This window comes from Mixophyes fleayi, chromosome 5 (assembly GCF_038048845.1).
Source record: "Mixophyes fleayi isolate aMixFle1 chromosome 5, aMixFle1.hap1, whole genome shotgun sequence".
In the NCBI taxonomy this organism is placed as follows: Eukaryota; Metazoa; Chordata; class Amphibia; order Anura; family Limnodynastidae; genus Mixophyes; species Mixophyes fleayi.
The window spans coordinates 187,147,126-187,169,669 of NC_134406.1; positions in this window are offsets into that span (position 1 = coordinate 187,147,126).

The following is a 22,544-nucleotide window of genomic DNA, read 5'->3' on the forward strand; positions in this document are numbered from 1 at the left end:
CCCACCAAGTCACCAGCCTGCACACATGACACAGCAAAGAAGATACATGAATTATGTAAGTACTTGATGCTTTCCCATCAGGAGCTACAGTACTTTTGATTTTCTTTGTGTTAGAATAAAGCTGCCTTTCCTGTGCAGTGACATCAATACAACCTAGATAACAAGGTTATTTTACACTGCCACTCGGTAACAAGAGTCACACAACACTTTATTTCCAATACATATTGACTTTATGAAGAAGGCTTATGTTGTTTACAATATTTTTTTTTGTTCTACGTTGTACAAGACCAACAAATATTTGTCTGAAAGCTCTGTTACTATTTAAAGTGTCTGTTACTATATACATAGAAGATTACACATGCAAAGAATTGTTGCCATGTTAAATAATTAATCATGGGTATCTTCTGGTGATTGCTTATTGTAAATAAAGTGCTCCCTCTGGTTGGCGTTATAAAGAGGGTTGCATAAGATGGAAGTATTTTACATATCTAATTTGATCAGTTGTGTCTAAATCAGTTGTTTTGTATCATAATGCAATGCAGAAACAACAGCTCCCGCATCCATTGATGCAGAAAATATAACATTTGGCATGCATAATATCATAACAGTAAACTAGTCAAATGTGAATATCAGTCATCATATGACCAACCAAACCCAATAAACATGCTGCATTAGCCAGGAAACAGGCACTGTGTCAAATAACCAGGAACAACCATCATATACATTTCTACAAAGGTATTAAAAGCAAGTCTACTGTACCACAGCCCCAAAAGCTATACTGTGGATCTCAGTATTTTTGGTGTCAAATTATTGTCTCTCTCTACCTTCCTATAACCTCCTCCATATATTAATGCATTTCTTTGGACACTTCCTATGTGTGTACACTATTCTCTCTATTCTGACCACTTCTTGCACTGTCATTTTCCATTCCTGGATCCACTGGCAGGGTCTCCAACATCCATCTATGTGTTGCATTAGTAAGACAGCTGTAGATACTTATAGATCCCTTGGTAGCTCTTCAGTGCAACACAGGAGACACACTAGCTGGTTCTTCTATAGGTGTATATGGTATTTAGAATATATTGTAATACCCTCTTCCACGAATTGCACTAGTTTAGGACAGTTCCATAACAAATGCACAAGTGTACTCTAATGTTTACAGCACCTGAGTCACATGGATAAGTCACATGGATACATCTCTGCTCAATGAGGGAGGATGAGGGATACTTTATGTGAATTCCCAACAATACTATACCATTGCTCATATGTTAGCTTGCCAGTTTTCCTCCTACAACTTGGCTCTAATTAGTATATCCGCCACCCTGTCTCAGCCAAGACACTTGGGAAAACTCTGTTTAGGAAACTATAGTAACAGTCAGTGGCAATTAGCAATAGTTCTTATGGCTCTTTATTAAGAGGACATCCCTGTGTCTGTAACAAACAGCTGACATCTTAAAAGACACCCTGACAAATTAACATCAGTTCTGTACAAGGTTAACAAATATCACATTAAAGACTCTTACTTAGATAATATACCTGTTCAGAAAATAACGCATTACTGATAGTTTAACAATAACAACACCATTAATAATATGTTATGTACTTGTATATAATTTGAATGACACTTTTACAGCTTACTAGATTAGTGTACAAAATCGTAACATTGAGTATTAAAAATTCAATAAGTAGTAAACAGTATTTTTAATATTGTCTATGTATAATTTTGTTTTAAAAAAATATTTCTCCTTTCATAATCCATTTCTATGGTACACATTTATATATAAGTATATGGGATCGAAATCGCTTTATATGCTTATTTGTAGGGTATAGCAACAATTCCAACAAGTAGTTATAACAATTATAACGTGAATTCTAAAGTAGGTTCAATACAATTCATTAGTCTAAGAAATATTGAAATATCTTTAAGCATTGTAAACTTGTAGATTATGCATCACTATAATTTGTGGACCTTTGACCCATATGATTGAAGTGTTCTCAATCTTGTTATCTTCAGTTTGAATTTGTTAGGATGTGTTACCAGAAGTTTGTGAGACTGCCTCTATTGTACTGTATCATATATATTTTACTACTGTTACACCTTGTATCTCTTCTTTTGTGACACTATACTGTGTTAATCAGTATTTCTTATATCACCGCACTGTTCTGTTACTATACTATACTAGTGTAAGCCTTTGTTCTATCATACTGTTAAATTACTTTATTGTTAGGTGTCCCCAATTTTTTTTAAAACCCACAACACTTACTGTGAAAGTATCTTCCTTGAACTCGATTCCTCCATAGTCTGTTTCGAATCCATCGTAATCGAGATGTTACATCCATGACTGTGTAAAATATCCTTCTTCATAAGTTTTAAAGGAGAATAGCCATTAAATATGATCCATGTTCAGGGAAATCTCTTAAAAAGTTATATTACTCCCGGTTTGTGTTCAAGCTGTAGTCATGAAACATTGCTATTTGCTGCTACCTGTGACAACCAATATCCAGGTACTTTGTCCTGTGTGAGACAGATATTTTATGCATGAAGGTGGATTGTAATTTATTCCACCATAGACTGAATGTCCTTTAAAATGAGGTTTAACGTCAAGTGATTGCCCTACAAACACCAGACATAGGCAACATATATTACTGGTGATATTTTGATAGCTTGATTCTTGAAGGAGGAATAATTTTCTTGAACGACGTGTGGCATTGTAACACTGGCCAACATAATTAATTCATGCTAATGAATATTAAAGGAATCTGTCTCTTCATCCTCTGGTACACAGAAAGAACAGGTGTGTGTTATATGGGTCTACACAGACAGGAATGTAGTGTTAGATGCCAACTAAGAGTTCTCAGCAGTAGCAAAACAACTCCTAATAAGAAGGTAAGCTAGGAGAAAACCTGAAATACATCACATATTAGTGCCATTTGGTGTTATCCTCAGGACCACTGTGATAAATGAGCAGAAGGGTAACAAAATCTTGTAGTAAATTATAAAAACAAAAGTGACCCAATTATACTACAGAGAAGTATGATAGGGTAAAGGGCAATAATTAAATATGGAGCGCTGAACTCAAAAGTATAAGAAAAAAAATAAAAATAAATATACGTATATAAATAGACAGCACATTTTGAGGATAATATAAATAACACCTTAGATGTATGGATGTTGTTCTATATAGATGTACATTTCACACAACAAGTTGCCCATTTGACAGGAACTTAACATCAGTAAACATCACTGTTTAGATGCTGAGATAGGCTATATATCAGCATAGACCCTGCCAAATCAAAGATCTATAATACCTTGTACTTTTATTTACATTATAATTCTCTCAAGTTGTTATAAGCCTATCTACTTCTACTCGTCTTCCATTTTGAAGAATGATGACAATAGGCGCAAAGACACTAGACCAGTGGTTCTCAATCTATTCTAGTACACAGAACCCTAATAAAGTTACAGACCTTACTGAGGAAATGTCACTCACCGGACAGTGAGTGCCATTTCTCCTGTGTTCAGGAACCATGGCCGTCCGCCATCCTGAGGGTCTGCACATGTGCAGCCCTTATTAAACCTTTAGTACCTGTTGCTTTTAATTGATTGGATGATCAGGCAACCCTCCCTATTTAAACCACCTGTGATCATTACCTGGTTTCCTGATCTTGGAGTCTCATTCCCCATGAGCCTCTGAAGGTGTTCCTGTGTTTCATCGTGTATTCAGCTCCAGCTGATTCCCGTCTACTACGTTTGTGGTTTCCAGACCACTTCAACTCTCCTGTGTTCATCGTGCCTGCACTCAGCTGATTCCTATCTGCTACTGCTGCCGGATTCCAGTCTGCCTCAACTCTCCTGTGTTCATCGTGCCTGCACTCAGCTGATTCCTATCTGCTACTGCTGCCGGATTCCAGTCCGCCTCAACTCTCCTGTGTTCATCGTGCCTGTACTCAGCTGATTCCTATCTGCTACTGCTGCCGGATTCCAGTCCGCCTCAACTCTCCTGTGTTCATCGTGCCTGCACTCAGCTGATTCCTATCTGCTACTGCTGCCGGATGCCAGTCCGCCTCAACTCTCCTGTGTTCATCGTGTCAGCTCTCCACTGATTCCTATCTGCTTCTACTACCGGATTCAAGACCGCCTCTACTCTCCCGTGTTCAGCGTGTCTTCCCTCCGCTGCCTCCGCTACTACTGCCGGATACCAGACAGCCTCAACTCTCCCGTGTTCATCATGTTTCCAGTTTTACTTACTACTGCTTCCTGAGTATTGCTCCGTTGATACTGGTAACCTGCCGTGCGCTGCACCAACCTGATTACCGCTTCCATCCTCCAGTGGTTTCTCCTCCTGCCGGCGTTCAGCCATCCCTGCACGTCTCACTGACAGCCTGCTCTCCTGAACCGCGGTATGCATACCTTCCATTGACTTTGCTTTTGTATTGCATATCCGTCTGGACTGTGTTGTGTTCATCTCCGGAGTCTTCTATCTACTGAAGCTATTGTGACTATTGACTTTGTGTCCTATTACCTGAATCGCTCTAGTGACTTTGTATACTTCAAGCAGCGCTTGTCAGTTATTACTGTATTGTGGATATCATCGTGGGATCAAGTTCCGTGTGCCCCGTGTATCCTCTGCATTACATTCATCTCCTCGTGTCCCTCCTCACATATATATAGCAGTGGTACAACTTGCTGACGCAGACCACTGACTCCTGTTTCCCTGTGACACCAGTTTCTAGTATCCTCTCACATAAGCAGTGGTACAACTTGCTATACGCAGACCACTGACTTCCCCGTTACCTACTTGCACCTGGAATCCATTCCTTCACTATAGACAGTGGTACAACTTGCTATACGCAGACCACTGACTCTCACTACCTCCTCGCTACTCCTGGACATTCCTCCTCACTATAGCAGTGGTACAACTTGCTGTACGCAGACCACTGACTCTCCTCACGTTTACTTGTCCATCTGGTTCCTCGTGTACATTCATCTACTCATTACCAGTTGCTGCTAGTCATAGACTTTCTTTGAGCATTCTCTCACCATCTGCTGATTCTCCTGTTCCGTTGTCACCCTGCTACCAGAGAACCATAGTACTAGCTATATTACTCTGGTAAGTACATCATCTGGTGATATCCTGGGCAAAGACTCCTAGTGCCCGTGACAGTAAGATCAGGCCATGACAGACCCAGGAGCGGAACCTACAGCTAAAGAGATGCTGCAGTATCTGGTTACCCGTATTGAACAACAGGATGTTCGCCAACAACAATTGCTGCAATGTTGCCAGGCGTTAGCCTCCCAAAGAATGTCTGCGCAAAATATCACAGCTACTGTTGATGCTCCTGTGCCTTCCTCCGTTTCCCCAGTGCCATCCCAGGTGTCTACTGCTTCCACGCTACACCTGCCTACTCCTTCAAAATATGATGGAGACCCCAAAACATGCAGGGGTTTTCTAAATCAATGCTCAGTTCATTTTGAGCTTCAACCTCACAATTTCTCTACTCATCGTTCCAGAGTGGCCTATCTCATTTCCTTGTTTTCCGGACAAGCTCTCGCATGAGCTTCCCCTCTGTGGGAAAGGAATGATCCATTATTACAAGATAGTGCTAAATTTATTTCCACGTTTCAAAGTATATTTGATGAACCTGGTCGTGTTATTTCCGCTGCATCCAGCATCCTCCGTCTACGTCATGGTTCTCGTACTGTAGGCCAGTACGTCATTCAATTTCGGATATTAGCCTCTGAACCTCAGTGGAACACTGAAGCGTTAATTGCCGCCTTCTGGCAGGGGCTTTCTGATAAAATTAAAGATGCACTGACTACTCAAGAGTTACCTACTTCTCTAGAAGATTTGATTTCTCTTTGCCATCGTGTAGACATGAGATTTCGTGAAAGAGAGTCTGAAAAAACAACTTCATTTAAAGCACCTCTTCGCTCAAGTCCTCAAGTTCGCCCAGTTTCATCTCCGGTGATACCCATGGAGATAGGTCGCTCCAAATTAACTTCAGAGAAGAGGGACCGAAGAGTAAAAAATAGACTTTGTATCTAATGTGCTGATTCTACTCATATGCCCAATTCATGCCCTAAAAAATCGGGAAATGCCAGGCCCTAACCAGTTCTGGAGAGGTGAAGTTAGGGTCCCTGGAGTCCTCTCCATGTTCTACGAAATTAAAAGTTTGTGCTTTTGATGTTACGGTTTCCTTTGCTACCAAATCGTTCAAGTCCCAAGCACTTATTGACTCTGGAGCTGCCGGAAATTTTATTTCTAAATCCCTCGTGAATCAATGGTCCCTACCAGTGATTACTTTGAAAATACCTATTACTGTGACTGCTATCGACGGATCACCCATTATTAATGGTCTCATCACCCAGAGTACGTCTCCAGTAACCCTTCAAATTGGTGTATTACATCAGCAAGAAATTTCATTTTTAATTCTTCCTGTTACTACCAGTCCGATTGTGTTAGGCCTTCCATGGCTTCAACGTCATTCTCCCCAGATTGACTGGCACACTCCTCAAGTTACGTCTTGGGGGCCTGAATGTCATCATCGTTGCCTCTCTCAAGTCGTTCCTCTCAAAATACAGCAATCCTCCATTTCACCTTGTTCACCGGGACTTCCTCCTCAGTATGCTTCTTTTGCCGATGTATTTGATAAAATTCAGTTTGAACGTCTTCCTCCTCATCGTTCGTGGGACTGTCCGATTGATCTTCAACCTGGCAAGACTCCTCCCAGGGGTCGTGTGTATCCACTTTCGTTACCTGAAACTCAAGCTACATCTGAGTACATCAAAGAGAATCTCCAGCGAGGATTTATTCGACCTTCTACCTCTCCTGCTGAAGCAGGGTTTTTCTTCGTAAAAAAGAAGGATGGGTCATTACGTCCTTGCATAGATTTCCGTGGACTTAATGCCATAACTATCAAAAATCAGTATCCCATTCCTTTAATTACTGAGTTATTTGATCGTATCAAGGGAGCCCGGATCTTTACCAAGTTGGATCTTCGTGGTGCCTACAATTTAATTCGAATCAGGTCCGGTGACGAATGGAAGACAGCTTTCAACACCAGAGATGGGCATTATGAATATTTAGTAATGCCCTTCGGGTTATGTAACGCCCCCGCTGTTTTCCAGGGTTTCATTAATGAGATCTTCCGGGACTTGTTATATGTTTGTGTCGTCGTCTATCTGGACGACATATTGATCTTTTCGCAGGACCTGCCTTCTCATCATCAACATGTGGCAGAGGTCCTTTCCAGACTCCGGAAAAATTCATTATTCTGCAAGTTAGAAAAATGTTCATTCAAGTTGCCCCAGATTCCATTTCTGGGATATATTGTTTCCGGAGTTGGTCTTCAGATGGATCCAGAAAAGGTGAATGCTGTATTACATTGGCCTCAGCCAACTACTCTTCGTGCAATTCAGCGTTTTTTAGGTTTTGCCAATTACTATAGACGCTTCATTCAAGATTTTTCCTTGATTGCATCTCCTATTGTGGCCCTAACTCGTAAAGGGACCAATACTAAACAATCGTCTTTTGAGGCCCTTCAAGCCTTTCAGTTTCTCAAAGAGTCCTTCTCCTCCGCTCCTGTTCTTCGACAGCCTGATGTGACGCTTCCCTTCCTAGAGGTAGATGCCTCTAATGTTGGTTTAGGAGCCATTCTCTCCCAAAGATCAGAGCAACAAAAATTCCATCCTTGTGCCTTTTACTCTCGGGGTCTTCTGCCTGCGGAGAAGAATTATACCATCGGGGACAAGGACTTGCTGGCTATAAAAGTAGCATTAGAGGAATGGAGATATTTGTTGGAAGGAGCTCGTCATCCTGTGACAATTTTTACTGATCATAAAAATTTGTCATATTTACAGTCTGCTCAATGTTTGAATCCTCGTCAAGCAAGATGGTCTCTTTTCTTTTCTCGTTTTGAACTAATCATGACCTTCAAACCAGCTGCAAAAAATAAAAAAGCAGACGCCCTATCTCGAGCTTTTGTGACGTCCTCAGACGTTGAAGATGGTCCCAACCACTCTATATTAGACCCCAAATGTGTTTCTCTGGCTGCTTCTTCCACTAAGGTGCTACCATTTGGGAGAACCCTCGTGCCTCCTTCTCTTAGGAAGAAAATCCTTTCGTGGTTTCACTCTTCTCGTTTTTCTGGACATTCTGGTGAACGCAAGACTTTTGAAATTCTTTCTCAAAGTTACTGGTGGCCTTCTATGAGGAGAGATGTCAAGGATTTTGTGGCTGCTTGTGAATTGTGTTCCCAGTTTAAGACTCCCCGCAGAACTCCAGCGGGTTTGCTTCAACCACTACCCATTCCTTCCAAGCCGTGGACCCATATTAGTATGGACTTTGTTACTGATCTTCCTCCTAGTAAAAAGTGCAATACTATTTGGGTAGTGGTGGACAGATTTTCGAAGATGGCACATTTCGTTCCTTTGACCGGTTTACCTTCTTCATCTACTCTGGCTGATTATTTTCATCAAAGAAATCTTCCGTATTCATGGATGTCCTTCCGAGATTGTTTCAGATAGAGGAGTACAATTTGTTTTCAGATTCTGGCGGGCCCTCTGTAAGACCTTGGGTATCCGATTATCACTCTCATCCTCCTACCATCCTCAATCAAACGGACAAACCGAAAGGGTCAATCAAGATCTTGAGACTTTTATAAGGATGTTCTCTTCAGACTGTTTGTCAGACCTTCAAAAATATTTGGTCTCAGGTCAAAACCTGTTTAAAGAAGACATCTGCCAGATATAAGTCTTTTGCAGATAGAAAGAGACGGGCTATTCCACCACTTAAAATCGGAGATCGTGTATGGTTATCAACCAAAAATATTCGTTTGAAGGTCCCATCTATAAAGTTCGCTCCTCGTTTTATTGGTCCATATTGGATCATTCAAGTGATAAATCCAGGTTGTTTCAAACTTCTACTACCTAAGAATCTTCGTATTTCCAATGCCTTCCATGTGTCTTTGCTCAAACCCCTTATCATCAACCGTTTCTCGGTCCCTCCTTCAGCACCTCGGCCAGTTCAAGTACATCAAGAGGAGGACTTTGAGATTACTCACATATTGGATGCAAAAATTTCGCGAGGAGTTCTTCGTTTCCTCGTTCATTGGAAGGGCTTTGGTCCTGAAGAGCGGTCATGGATTAAAGCAGAAGATCTCAACGCTCCAGCTCTTCTTAAGAAGTTTTATTCCAAGTTTCCGGACAAACCCGGTTCAAGGTGTTCTGTGCCCACCTTTAAAAGGGGGGGTACTGTCACTCACCGGACTGTGAGTGCCATTTCTCCTGTGTTCAGGAACCGTGGCCGTCCGCCATCCTGAGGGTCTGCGCATGTGCAGCCCTTATTAAACCTTCAGTACCTGTTGCTTTTAATTGATTGGATGATCAGGCAACCCTCCCTATTTAAACCACCTGTGACCATTACCTGGTTGCCTGATCTTGGAGTCTCATTCCCCATGAGCCTCTGAAGGTGTTCCTGTGTTTCCTCGTGTATTCAGCTCCAGCTGATTCCCGTCTACTACGTTTGTGGTTTCCTGACCACTTCAACTCTCCTGTGTTCATCGTGCCTGCACTCAGCTGATTCCTATCTGCTACTGCTGTCGGATTCCAGTCCGCCTCAACTCTCCTGTGTTCATCGTGCCTGCATTCAGCTGATTCCTATCTGCTACTGCTGCCGCATTCCAGTCCGCTTCAACTCTCCTGTGTTCATCGTGCCTGTACTCAGCTGATTCCTATCTGCTACTGCTGCCGGATTCCAGTCCGCCTCAACTCTCCTGTGTTCATCGTGCCTGCACTCAGCTGATTCCTATCTGCTACTGCTGCCAGATGCCAGTCCGCCTCAACTCTCCTGTGTTCATCGTGTCAGCTCTCCACTGATTCCTATCTGCTTCTACTGCCGGATACCAGACAGCCTCAACTCTCCCGTGTTCATCATGTTTCCAGTTTTACTTACTACTGCTTCCTGAGTATTGCTCCGTTGATACTGGTTACCTGCCGTGCGCTGCACCAACCTGATTACCGCTTCCATCCTCCAGTGGTTTCTCCTCCTGCCGGCGTTCAGCCATCCCTGCACGTCTCACTGACAGCCTGCTCTCCTGAACCGCGGTATGCATACCTTCCATTGACTTTGCTTTTGTATTGCATATCCGTCTGGACTGTGTTGTGTTCATCTCCGGAGTCTTCTATCTACTGAAGCTATTGTGACTATTGACTTTGTGTCCTATTACCTGGATCGCTCTAGTGACTTTGTATACTTCAAGCAGCGCTTGTCAGTTATTATTGTATTGTGGATATCATCGTGGGATCAAGTTCCGTGTGCCCCGTGTATCCTCTGCATTACATTCATCTCCTCGTGTCCCTCCTCACATATATATAGCAGTGGTACAACTTGCTGACGCAGACCACTGACTCCTGTTTCCCTGTGACACCAGTTTCTAGTATCCTCTCACATAAGCAGTGGTACAACTTGCTATACGCAGACCACTGACTTCCCCGTTACCTACTTGCACCTGGAATCCATTCCTTCACTATAGACAGTGGTACAACTTGCTATACGCAGACCACTGACTCTCACTACCTCCTCGCTACTCCTGGACATTCCTCCTCACTATAGCAGTGGTACAACTTGCTGTACGCAGACCACTGACTCTCCTCACGTTTACTTGTCCATCTGGTTCCTCGTGTACATTCATCTACTCATTACCAGTTGCTGCTAGTCATAGACTTTCTTTGAGCATTCTCTCACCATCTGCTGATTCTCCTGTTCCGTTGTCACCCTGCTACCAGAGGACCATAGTACCAGCTATATTACTCTGGTAAGTACATCATCTGGTGATATCCTGGGCAAAGACTCCTAGTGCCCGTGACAGGAAACCTTCCTTGTCCATATCCTTCAAAGCCGGGTTACAGGATTCTGGTACCTTAAATAAAAAAATATACTGTATATTTTAATTGTAGGTAAAAAAGTGAAATGTAAAATAAAATACCAGCATTAATTCGTCTTTTATGTCTTCCGTAAGGCATTGGAAAATTCTGTGTGGCTTTGATGAGTCATCAGGCGAGTACTAAGAATCTTCTGGAGTGAAGCAGGAGTGGAATGTCCATGCGCTATCAATAGTGGAATAAATAGTGTTGAATGTCTCCACATGAACTATAATTTGTACATACAAATTTAAGACCACTGATAATTTTTTTCTGTAATTGGCTCAACCTTGATGTTCTGAGAAACCCAGTTTGAGATTCACTGTACAAGGCAAACGTACCCTAAAAATTCTAGTGGAGTAATGTGCGCAAAGGAGGTCTGACAAATTTTGGCCTTCAGGACCATTGCAAGGACTAAACCCTGGTAGAACAGTTCTGCTCACCTTTTGCAACAATAAGCTATTAAGGCACTTAGTGCAGAGTTAGAGACCCTTGATGAGCCAGCAACTGTGTTCTCCAGCTGGATTAGCATCGTTATTGTCATTATTATTATTATCAATATTATTATCAATATCTATTTATATAGTGCCAGTACTTTATGATTGGGAACAAGCATAGTGAAACAAGACTGTGTATTAACAGACAGACAGGCAGGTAAAAGGGCCTTGCTCACAAGCTTACAATCTAAAGGAAAATAAGATTTTGATATATAAGGCTAAGTGACACTTATTGCATATTGGTCCAGGCAGTTAGCAATGGGAAAAAGTAATGTTAGTAGGACTACATGATCCAGTCACACAGAATTGTTGGTTTGGGGGTCAGAGGGTTGTTTCAGGATAAACAAAGAATGTAATTTTGAATGAACTTAAAGGATAGAAGGGTAGTAATGTGGTAAGCTTCCTAAAGAGATGCGTTTCAGGGAATACTTGAGGATTTAGAGGTCTTCATGTAAGAGGGAGGGAATTCTACAGAGTGGCTGCAGCACAAGAAAAGCTATGTAACCCACAATGGGAGCAGGTAATGACTGTGAAGGAGAGGAGTAGAAAAGGAAAGAGATCATGATTGGCGCAGCTTTTATGTAAAATATGGGCAAAAATATGAAGATATGAACATAAACATGTGACAGAGAAGAACAGTAGAAGAATGTCATGTGAGGAAGATTAGTCTAAATGCTTCATTTAAATTAGAGTGTAGGGCTGAACATCTGGCTAGGAAAAGACCGGTAAAAATTGCAATGGTCAATGGGGAGTTTATGATTGCATTCATTTTGCAGTGTCTTATGTGAGATACGTTCATATTCTGCAAATGTTTCTCAGATATGTGCAGCAGAATTTAGATATGGATTGGATGTGGAAAACAAAGGACAATTGTGGGTCAAGGATGATATCTAGACAACAAACTTGAGGGGTAGGGTTTAATGTTGTCTTGTCAACTGAAATAGAGATATCGGGGAGGTAGCTTCTGTTGACTGGTGGGAACATTTTTAGATCAGTTTATAAAAGATTGTGTTTGATTAGTGATAGGATATCAAAAGATGAAATAACGGAAATAAATTATTGTATTATTAGTAATGTAAGCCAAAGCAGATTGTGAGAGATCCAGAGAGGATAGATACATTTGGGTATCATTCACATAGAGGTGATAATGAAATCCAAAGAAGCTTATTAGTTTTCCAAGGGAAGTGATGATTGCTCTTCCTAGTGAAGCTTGTACACCCTTAATCTCAGGTTCTCTCCACAAGGGAGTCCTCTCTTTTCCAATATGTTGTGTCCTCATGGCAACCACCATTCACCCCCACCCTCCTTGTAGCAACTTCTTTTGGGGGCCCTTGAAGGTGGGTATTCCCCTATGTGCATACCCCTAAGTCCTGAGTCCTGAAATACATACTTGTGCCCTGCGGCATGTTCTGTGCACCTCCTCTCACCATGGATCCGGTATGGTCCTCCTACCTCCCCAGCCACTGAGCTGCAAGATGGCCAACCAGAGTCTTTATAGCATAGATTAAGTGACACGCACCTTGACTCTCCTAGCATCCCTCCTGGTGACCTCGCCTGCCAAAACCGGGGGAGGGGGGGGGGGTGCAGAACCCTAGAAGCGCTGCAGGCATTACACAGGTGTAGAGGATGTAATCCATATATAGCTCATTATATAAATACATAATCAGGGACATTTTTTTCACTCAAATTAATTAATTTCTCTAATTATAATCTGACCCCATATGGTAGGATCTGTCTCTCAGATTCTATTTCATTATGTATTTTCATGTACCAATATTTGGGGATTATTCAGATTTCATCGCCTAAGTACGTTATTTGTGCAGTGTGACCAGGTCTGAACAGGCTGAGCTTGAGCACAGTACACTGAAAGAGAGCAGTATATAATCAAAGTGTATTGTGCATGTGGTCAGCATTGTCAGAAATTGTTAAACTTCGCTGTGTGCACAGAGCATTTCAGCTCTGATATCTTAAGTCTTTAGACATTACTACATTATAAAAACTCAGTTTTCTTATTTAGAAATAATAATATTCTCTCCTGTTCCCATCTGTTTAAAATCCGTTATACAAACATTACACAATTCTTTCCAAAACAAGCCCACATAGCAGCTGACAACTTTGTCACACCATTTATCTGAACAAACACTGTTCAGCTTAATGAAACATTGACGTGTATTGTTGTCGATGTCTATATTCCCATTTAGAAATTTGAACGATCTGAAAACACCATCATTTACATTTTCCAGGAAATTTTATTTTACTCATTTACAAATAAAAAAAAACCCATTCAATTGCAATCTTTCATCATCTATGAAATGAATTCTACTCTGTGTACATTCAGTACTGTGCAAAAGAAAATACAATTTTCATGTATGTGGGAATTATTAAAATGTTATTTTTAGAGTGAGAAGCTGTGCTGTTTTACATGCATTTATCACGGTTGATAAGCTCAGTTAATTCACTATGTTGCACACATCATTAGCCTTTTGCAGAGGTCATAAAAATATAATTGCAGTATGTATGTAAAACTGAAATATGGTTTATTGTAGAATTGAACAAAGAAAGTTAACATGTAAATTAAAATTCATTGTAAGAGGCATTTAGTAATACCTTTTGAAACTGTTAAATAGATAATAGCCAATGACCTACACCAAATCAGTTTTCCAGTATTGAGCTTTTGTTGTTCAGGAGCTGTCATGATATCTGATAACACTATGTTATATTTAATCAGAGCAAAGAAAACCTCATAATAAAGAAAGTTATGACTTGTTTGTCTATATAAACAGTTAAATAAAAAAGTGGGGGTGAGCAGAGAAATCACAGCTAAATTGAACCCGAAGGGACAATGTTGGGAGGTATGATTTAGTTATTCAGGCAAACAAGCTGGTGACACATATACAATATCTGTAATATTAGGCAGTTGGCATATGTGGTACCCTAAATGAGCATGTTGCCTAATAATGACTGTGATTGTACACATCGTTCTTGGGCATGTCTGTAAATTGGTCAGAACGATACACCTATTGATGTATATGTGTGTGGCTGTTGTCCAATCACACTAACAGACCATCATGCAATTCAGCTGGCTATAAATGGATCAAACCTTCTTGTGTGGTGTGTTAATAAAAAAATAATGAGTAAATAAATGATATATGGAATAGGCAGTGTATAAGGTAGGAAGGAACTGTCCTGTCCAAAGATATAGGAAATGGTTATAGTGCAGATGGTGTAAAAACATAATAATACAATTCGTTATGGAGGCATATCAAAATAGCAAGGGGTGAGAGATAGTTGTGAACAATGGAAAAAAGTATTAAAAGAGTAATATGTATTATTAGATAAGAGTATAAGTGATGAAATTATGGCATTTTAGAAAATGAGTATGATAAAATAATGAGTGAATAAAATAGGATGTATGGATAAACATGAAATAATTACAGTTTAACCTTAGTGTGTAGGTGGTGGAGATATATAAATGGATAAAAGGAGAAGGTGATATAAATTTGTGATAAGATGGATGATAATGTAGCTAGATGTTTGAGGACAAATGTGTGTCAGCCACATAGAATTATAAATGCAGAAATGAATAAAAGGCACAACAAACTGTTTAGTACAAATTCTGTAGATTGTGACCAAATGTATTTTGCCACATATGATGTCTTCAGTGGCATGTGATACTTAGAAAGGAATTGTTTTGGTTTGCAATAGATTTTAAAACTTTGAGCTGTTGGTGTCCATAATCGTTAGTTGTAATTGGTCATAAGTGTTGATCATACTTGCCTGTCTTTTGGGAAATCCAAGGGGCAAGTGAGGGAGGTGTAATTACACAATTTGTGACATCATGGCCCCACTCCTCTGTGGAATGCATCGATTAGCATAATTTCACAGCAGCAAGTGGGTCCATGATGATGTATTTCACATTAGTCATGGCCCACTTTGGGTGGGACCCGGGAAGGTGGCCTACTCTTCCGAATTTTGAATAATCCTACCAGACTCCTGAGAGTCTCTCAGATATTCTGAGAGAGTATGCAAGTATGGTGTTGATAACACATGATATGGTGTGCAAATGGCCCATATGGTACAGTCTGCTAATGTGTTGCATTGTTTAGGGGTCATTGCAATGTAGGGCTGGATGTCATTGCATCTTAAGTAGGTGGGACTGTGTGATTGACTAATGAAGTGTCACACGCCGACCTCCCGTGGCCACCACTCGAGGACCGGCGCTCTTACCCTCCTTCTGATCCTTCGCTTTCCTCGTCGACTGTCATGTCGGCGGTGGTCCTGCGCTTACACAGACCGTCTCACCTGTTCTACCTGCCCTGTTCTCCCATTGGTTGTACTTTACAGATACACCTTTATAAGGCTCCTCCCCTCACCTATCAGTGCTGGTTCTTCGTGTCTACTTTGGGTCTAGAAGCAGCTCTCTCTCCTCCGCATGGTGGATCATCACCCGCTACCTATCCAGTGTACTACTGATGATCTCCGCTTACCTGTTCCACTCGTTAGTGGTAATTGCTGTGGATCATCACCCGCTACCTATCCAGTGTACTACTGCTGATCTTCGCTTACCTGTTCCACTCGTTAGTGGTAATTGCTGTGGATCATCACCCGCTACCTATCCAGTGTACTACTGCTGATCTCCGCTTACCTGTTCCACTCGTTAGTGGTAATTGCTGTGGATCAACACCCGCTACCTATCCAGTGTACTAATGTTGATCTCCGCTTACATAACCTTTGCACATAAGCATATTTAATCATCCAAGAACCTGTTATTACTTCTATAGCCATTTTAGAAGTTGCGAAAGTGGGATCCCACAACAACCTATTTTTGATTATTCTTTGCATATATATTGTCTCATTTAAAATAATATGTTTGCTCTCCTCTCATACTACTGATACTAGAATAATCAAAATAGAGGATGTAAATTAAATAACAAAACAAAAATGGAACATGTGTAATTGAAATTTATAAAAGATAAATATTTGGTCACATATATTTCAGAATGGAGAGCTGCTTCTTCAACCTGCCCCAGGTCACAATACTATACAGATGAATGAATGAGAACTACATGATTGGAGACAGGCTTTGTAATAAAGATAGGAACAATGAGAGGGAATGATTGAGATGAATTAAGATCATCAGTTACATTATCAGATAAAACCATACTCTCATGATAATCATGATAATGATAATCACAGATAAAAGTGGCAAAATTGCGAAAATGCATACTGTTTGTGTTTTATGAAACAAAGCAATTCAGAAAATAATCTGTCTCGAGACACTTACAAATAGTTACTTGGCCACTTAATGCTAACCAATAGGAGAATTTGGAAAGTAAAAACCGATTGGCTATACAAGATTTAAATACCCCGCTCACCTACATATCAGGTTTGTCTTGATATAGCCACCTAACTTGTGAAACGCACGTTGGTGTCTCTGCCTCTGCACTTTTAATATCCTTGCAGGGGCGCTCCGAGGATTGTCGGGGGGGGGGGTTCCCCCACGACCCAAACCTCCCCCCCAAAAAAACAACCCGAGAGAGAGCTGCTGCGCATGCGCCCGCACATGCGCAGCAGCTCCGTTTCGTCAGCTCTGTCCTATACAGCAGCCGCGGCGCTGTCTAAGAAGCGTCCGCGGCGGTGCTGTATACACTACAGCACCGCCGCAGACGCTTCTTTGACAGCGCCGAGGCTGCTGTATAGGACAGTGGCCACTTAGTTAGCGCAGGGGGGGGGGGTTTCTAGAGACTCAGAAACCCCCCTGCGTGCGCCACTGCCTTGTGAAAAAATAGAAGGAAATGAAAAATAAAGGCTACGTATAGTAGGGCAGGTTCAACACAGCTCCTTATAAGCCCCGAGTTAGAACGGAATACCTAGCAAGTAGCCAACATATTACTCCCCATAATAACAAAAGCATTCAACATCACATACATTTTTCTGGCTGACACGGTACTGCAATAAAAAATTATTATTTTTTTATTACTCCCCATAATGAAATGGATGTAGATACACCGCTTCCAACAGGCAAACTCCAATAAGAAGATACTAGTAAATTATTTGTGAACACTAACAGGAGACTGTGAACAAAGTAACCTGTAATGTATCCTTAGTGAACAGTATGAGTAGTAGAGGTAATACATAAATAAAAGGATACCTAATCATAATATAAGAAAAGTTGCTAATTATATAGAAGGGAATATAAATCCCAAGTGATGAATCCAACTTTCCTCAATGTTATACCTAAACAATGAACTAAACCTCAAGAAATATAGGAGCAAATTTAAGTGCACCCATTAATTTTAATTCACATTTTTTATTTATTCACATTCACATCCTTTTATATTTCACTATTTTTTACATTGAATATATTTTAAAGAAACACAAATAATGTTTACAATTTAAAAAAAATCATAGAAACAAAAGATGTTTAAAAACAATAAAATTGAAAACAAGGGAGAAATTAGTGCACCACCTCGAACAAATCTCTTTTTTCTCTTCTATTGTCATTTAAAAATGATCTGTTTAGCTCATGTAACAAATTCCCTATTAACATAAATAAGTATGGCATACAATAACATATATTCACTAAATGCATAGGAACAATAAATGATAATAAACCGTAAGATTGTGAAAGTTCACAGTACGCAGATATTGCAATGAATCACGAGTGTCTCTGCTTTATTCGCATAAGTCCAGAAATCTAACCACGTGGACTCACAAGTCCTGTTCAGCTATTGATCAACCAACTTTAGTTACTTACCCAGACAGTACAGGATCGGTCTTCTAGAGTTGCTGCCCAGGAAGAGGTTTCTAGAGTTTGACATGTTGCTACTGCAAGCTTAACGGAACCCAATGTGAATTTGGCAAACCACTTTTATGGCAACTGTAAATCATTCAGAAACTTTTGTGAAAGTTTTACATTGTATTTCAAGTTGAGACCACGCTTCTCTGGGTCAGAACACTAAAGATTTGGAAAAATAATCTTGTTACTGCAAGTGGATCTGCAATCTTGGGCCTTTGGCCTTGAAACTCCTAATCTAGCAGTTACTGTTCCGAAGCTCTAGATCAGGGGTGGCCAACCAGTCAGAGATGAAGAGCCAAGAAATATATATGGATACTGCAAAGAAAAAAGTTATAAATTGCCAACATGCCTTTCAGACCTCCTCGCATGCCACATCAGACCACCCCACCTGCCATTTATATGACCTCAGACCTCGTTACATGCCATCAGAACTTTCCACATGCCACTTATATGTCATAAGACCTCCCCACATTCCACTCCGCAAGCCTCTTATATGCCATCAGATCTCACCACATGCCATCAGAACTTGCCACATGCCCCTTATATGGTATCAGCCCTCCACACATGCTATATCAAACAAACCCACATGCCCCTCAAATGCCATCTGCCCTCCCCACATGCCACATCAGGTCACCCCATATACCCTAATATGTCATCAGACTGCACCACATGCCCCCTACCCTTTACATGCCATTAGACTCCTCACATGCCGCAAGATCACCCCACTGCCCCCTATATGCCATCAGATCTCCCCACATGCCACATCAGACCACCCAACATGCCCATTATATGTCATCAGACATCTCCACATGCAACATCAGACCACCCCAGATGCCACTTATGTGGCATCAGACCTCACCACATGCCCCTTATATGTCATAAGACCTCCCCATATTCCACCCCACATGTCCCTTATATGCCATCAGACCTCACCATATTCCCATTATATGCCATCAGACCTCCCCATATGCCACAAGATCACCCCACATGCCCCCTCTATGCCATCAGACCTCCCCACATGCCATCAGATCTCCCTAAATTTATTAAATCTAACAACATGCCCCTTACTTACCTGTCACACTGTGCACACAGATAGACTTGCCTGACACTATGACCTCCCTGCGTTGTGAAGAGGAGGTCACATAATAGGGGATTCGGGCTGGCTGGGGGCCAGTCTGCCCCTGCTGGCGCACCATGTCCAGGTCTTACTCCCTGCTGAAAGTCACATTTTAAAGTACAAATAGCCAGAGGCTGAAAGGAATCTAAACTCAATGCAGAAGGGCTGCCACCAGTGATGGAATATTGTACTGAATATGGTGGTTGGGCTGCATACTGCAGTTGTACTGCACACTCAATTTAGATTAGGTTTGTCGGAACAGCTAAATAATTCCCAGCTCCAAAGAACCTTGGGAATCTGAAATATTGAGCATCATGATTGATTGTCCTAAAAAGGAAAGACAGGGATGGGAATTTTATACGTCTGTACTTTCTGCTACTTCTCCTCTTGTGGATACCAATCCATGCAAATAGGAGCCTATAGATTATCTGCTGTCAGGTAATCATTTTTCCTATATTGATAGTGAGTCTGCAGGGACTTATTTAGATCTTACTCTAGTTCAAACTTTGAAAATTCCTGTCATAGCTTTAGATTCCAGTATCACTGTTTGTAGATTAGAAGTGATTCGAAAGTGTGAGCGGTCAGCATGCAGAAAAAAAATCATATTTTCTCATACACTGCCTTTCCTATAGTTTGGGTAATCCATAGCTGGTTATGCATAGCCCTGTGTATTGATTGAAATTTGTGAGGATTTCTTGCATGGAGTTAGTTCTGATCTTGCCTGTATACTGGCCAATTCTCTGGATAGCCGCCTGCCCTGACTCTGACTATCATCTGGACCTCTGCCTGTCCGGCCCTTCTCCAGGACCTCAACCTTCCCCTGTCTGTGCCAGCCTCTCTGTCCTTCCCCTCTCTGCACCATCCTCTGTCTGGACAAGCTTCTCCTCCCTTCACCATTCTTTTATATGTGCCAGTATCTTTCCCTCCTCACTTTCCATGTCAGTCTCGCTTCACATCTGTGCAATTTTCTCTCCAATTCCTCTACCTATGCCAATTTCTCATCTTCTGTCTAACCATGTGTGCCTTTGTGTGTCCATCTCTGTCTCTTTTTAGTGTGTGGCTGTCTCACTTTGTTTCCCCTCCTAGTTTTGTATTTGTGCATTTCTGTGTCTGCATTGTGGGTGAAATAGGCATATTTATTTGACTTCCTGGTGGCAGACCGTCCCCCCTCCCTTCCTCCCCTATGAATGGGTCTCCGGCGATCAGAGTCACATGGGACGTGCACCATGTGATAGGTTCCGTCCCATTTGTGAACAGTCTGCCAAGCGCACCTTGGATCGAACAAGGTAAGGGGGGAGAGGAGGGGAGTAGTTTGTGTGACAGTGTAACTATAGTATGTGTGTGTGTGACAGGGTATGAATATAGTATGTGTGTGGGGGCCAGTGTATGACTATAGTATGTGTGGGGGCCAGTGTATGACTATAGTATGTGTGTGGGGGCCAGTGTATGACTATAGTATGTGTGTGGGGGCCAGTGTATGACTATAGTATGTGTGTGGGGGCCAGTGTATGACTATAGTATGTGTGGGGGCCAGTGTATGTTTAATCTCTTTCTGGGGTTGTTTGGAGGGAGGAAAATAGATGTATTTATCAAATGTGAATATTATTAATTTAATGTCAGGGCTAGTTGGAGGGAAATAGATGTATTTATCAAATGTGAATACTATTATCTTAATGTTGGGGCTGGAGGGAGGCCTAATTTTAAAACGTGGGTGCTATATTGATTTAACACCGGGGCTGGTTGGAATTTTCTAAATTTCATGTACTCATTTTTCTTCCGAACAGGGCCCCCAACATACCAGGACAAGCAGCAACTGATCTGAAGACACCAGCAGCCACAAGTGGTGAAAGTGGCAAGACAGGTAGGAGAGACCAGGACAGTCTGCCAACTGTCCTGAATTTGGTGGGTGACTGTCCCACTTAGTCAGGATTTGGTCTGACTTCAAGGACAGTTGGGAGATATGTCCTGCTTCCCACTGTACTGCTTGTGAAGGCAGAACTGCGTGCACCTAACAGTAGTGCTCACAGTATTGGCAGTGTATTTTTCAAAAATGTGTCTAATAACCATACTACATCATAGGAGCTCCCCTGTCTTAAGTGCCCTGGGCCCCCCGAGCCTTAATCCAGTTCTGGTCAGCATAAGGAATCTTATAGTTGCTCCCAGTCCTGGACAGGACACAGCCTGCAGAGCAAGCCGAGGAGCTCTAAGTCTCATGAGATTTATTAATCTTGTGAGCCTAAGAGCTTCCCTGCTCACTCTACAGGAAGTTCCCACCCTTATGGATGTCAGCAGTACCAGAAGCATAGATAAGTACAGTGGGCTGGGGGTGTCATATTGTGCCTGGGAGGATGGCGTGATGTGGCTGGGAGGGCGTAATAAATGTTATGTTTTATTATAATGTATGTATCAATGCCCCATGTTGGCCACACCCACAACACAATGTGGTCACATACTTTATTTCCTGCTAGAACTGAGGTGGGCCTGTGTACTTTAAACGCCAGGGCTGATTGTTAGTCCCAGTCCAGCCCTGCCAGGAAGTCACAGCTGTAAGAATAGGTAGGAGAGAGCAGCACAGGGTTGGAGAACAGTGTAGTGGTTATAATGGTCTAGGCGCTGCTGCTTGGAAGCAGTATATACTAGTTTTCTCTATTGCCCAGGGAACTAAAATGTCTATTTTTCGGCTCTAGTATTAACTAGTCCTCCTTCTTTTTCGGCGTATTTCTGCGATATGGTTTGTTATGAATAGTTTGTGCAGGTAGGATACTCAGCTACCAGATTAGGGCATATTGGGTAATTTTTGCCCAGGACAACAACAATTTTGAATTAAACAATGATAAAAAGGTAAAGAAAGCAGTTTATCAAAGGAAATCTGTTTTTAGTAATGTGTTTTTGTAATTGTGTGATTTCTTTGTGTGATTGTGAACTGTATACCACTAAATAGTGCCTTCATCATCATCATTTATTTATATAGCTCCAATAATTCCACATCGCTGTAAGAACGCACGCACATCAGTCCCTGCCCCAGTAGAACTTACAGACTAAATTCCCTAATACACTAAAACAGACAGACTAGGGTCAATTTTATAGCAGACAATTAACCTACCAGTATGTTTTTGGAGTGTGGGAGGAAACCGGTGCACCTGGAGGAAACCCACGCAAACACGGGGAGAGCATGCAAACTCCACACAGGTAAGGCCATGGTCGGGAATC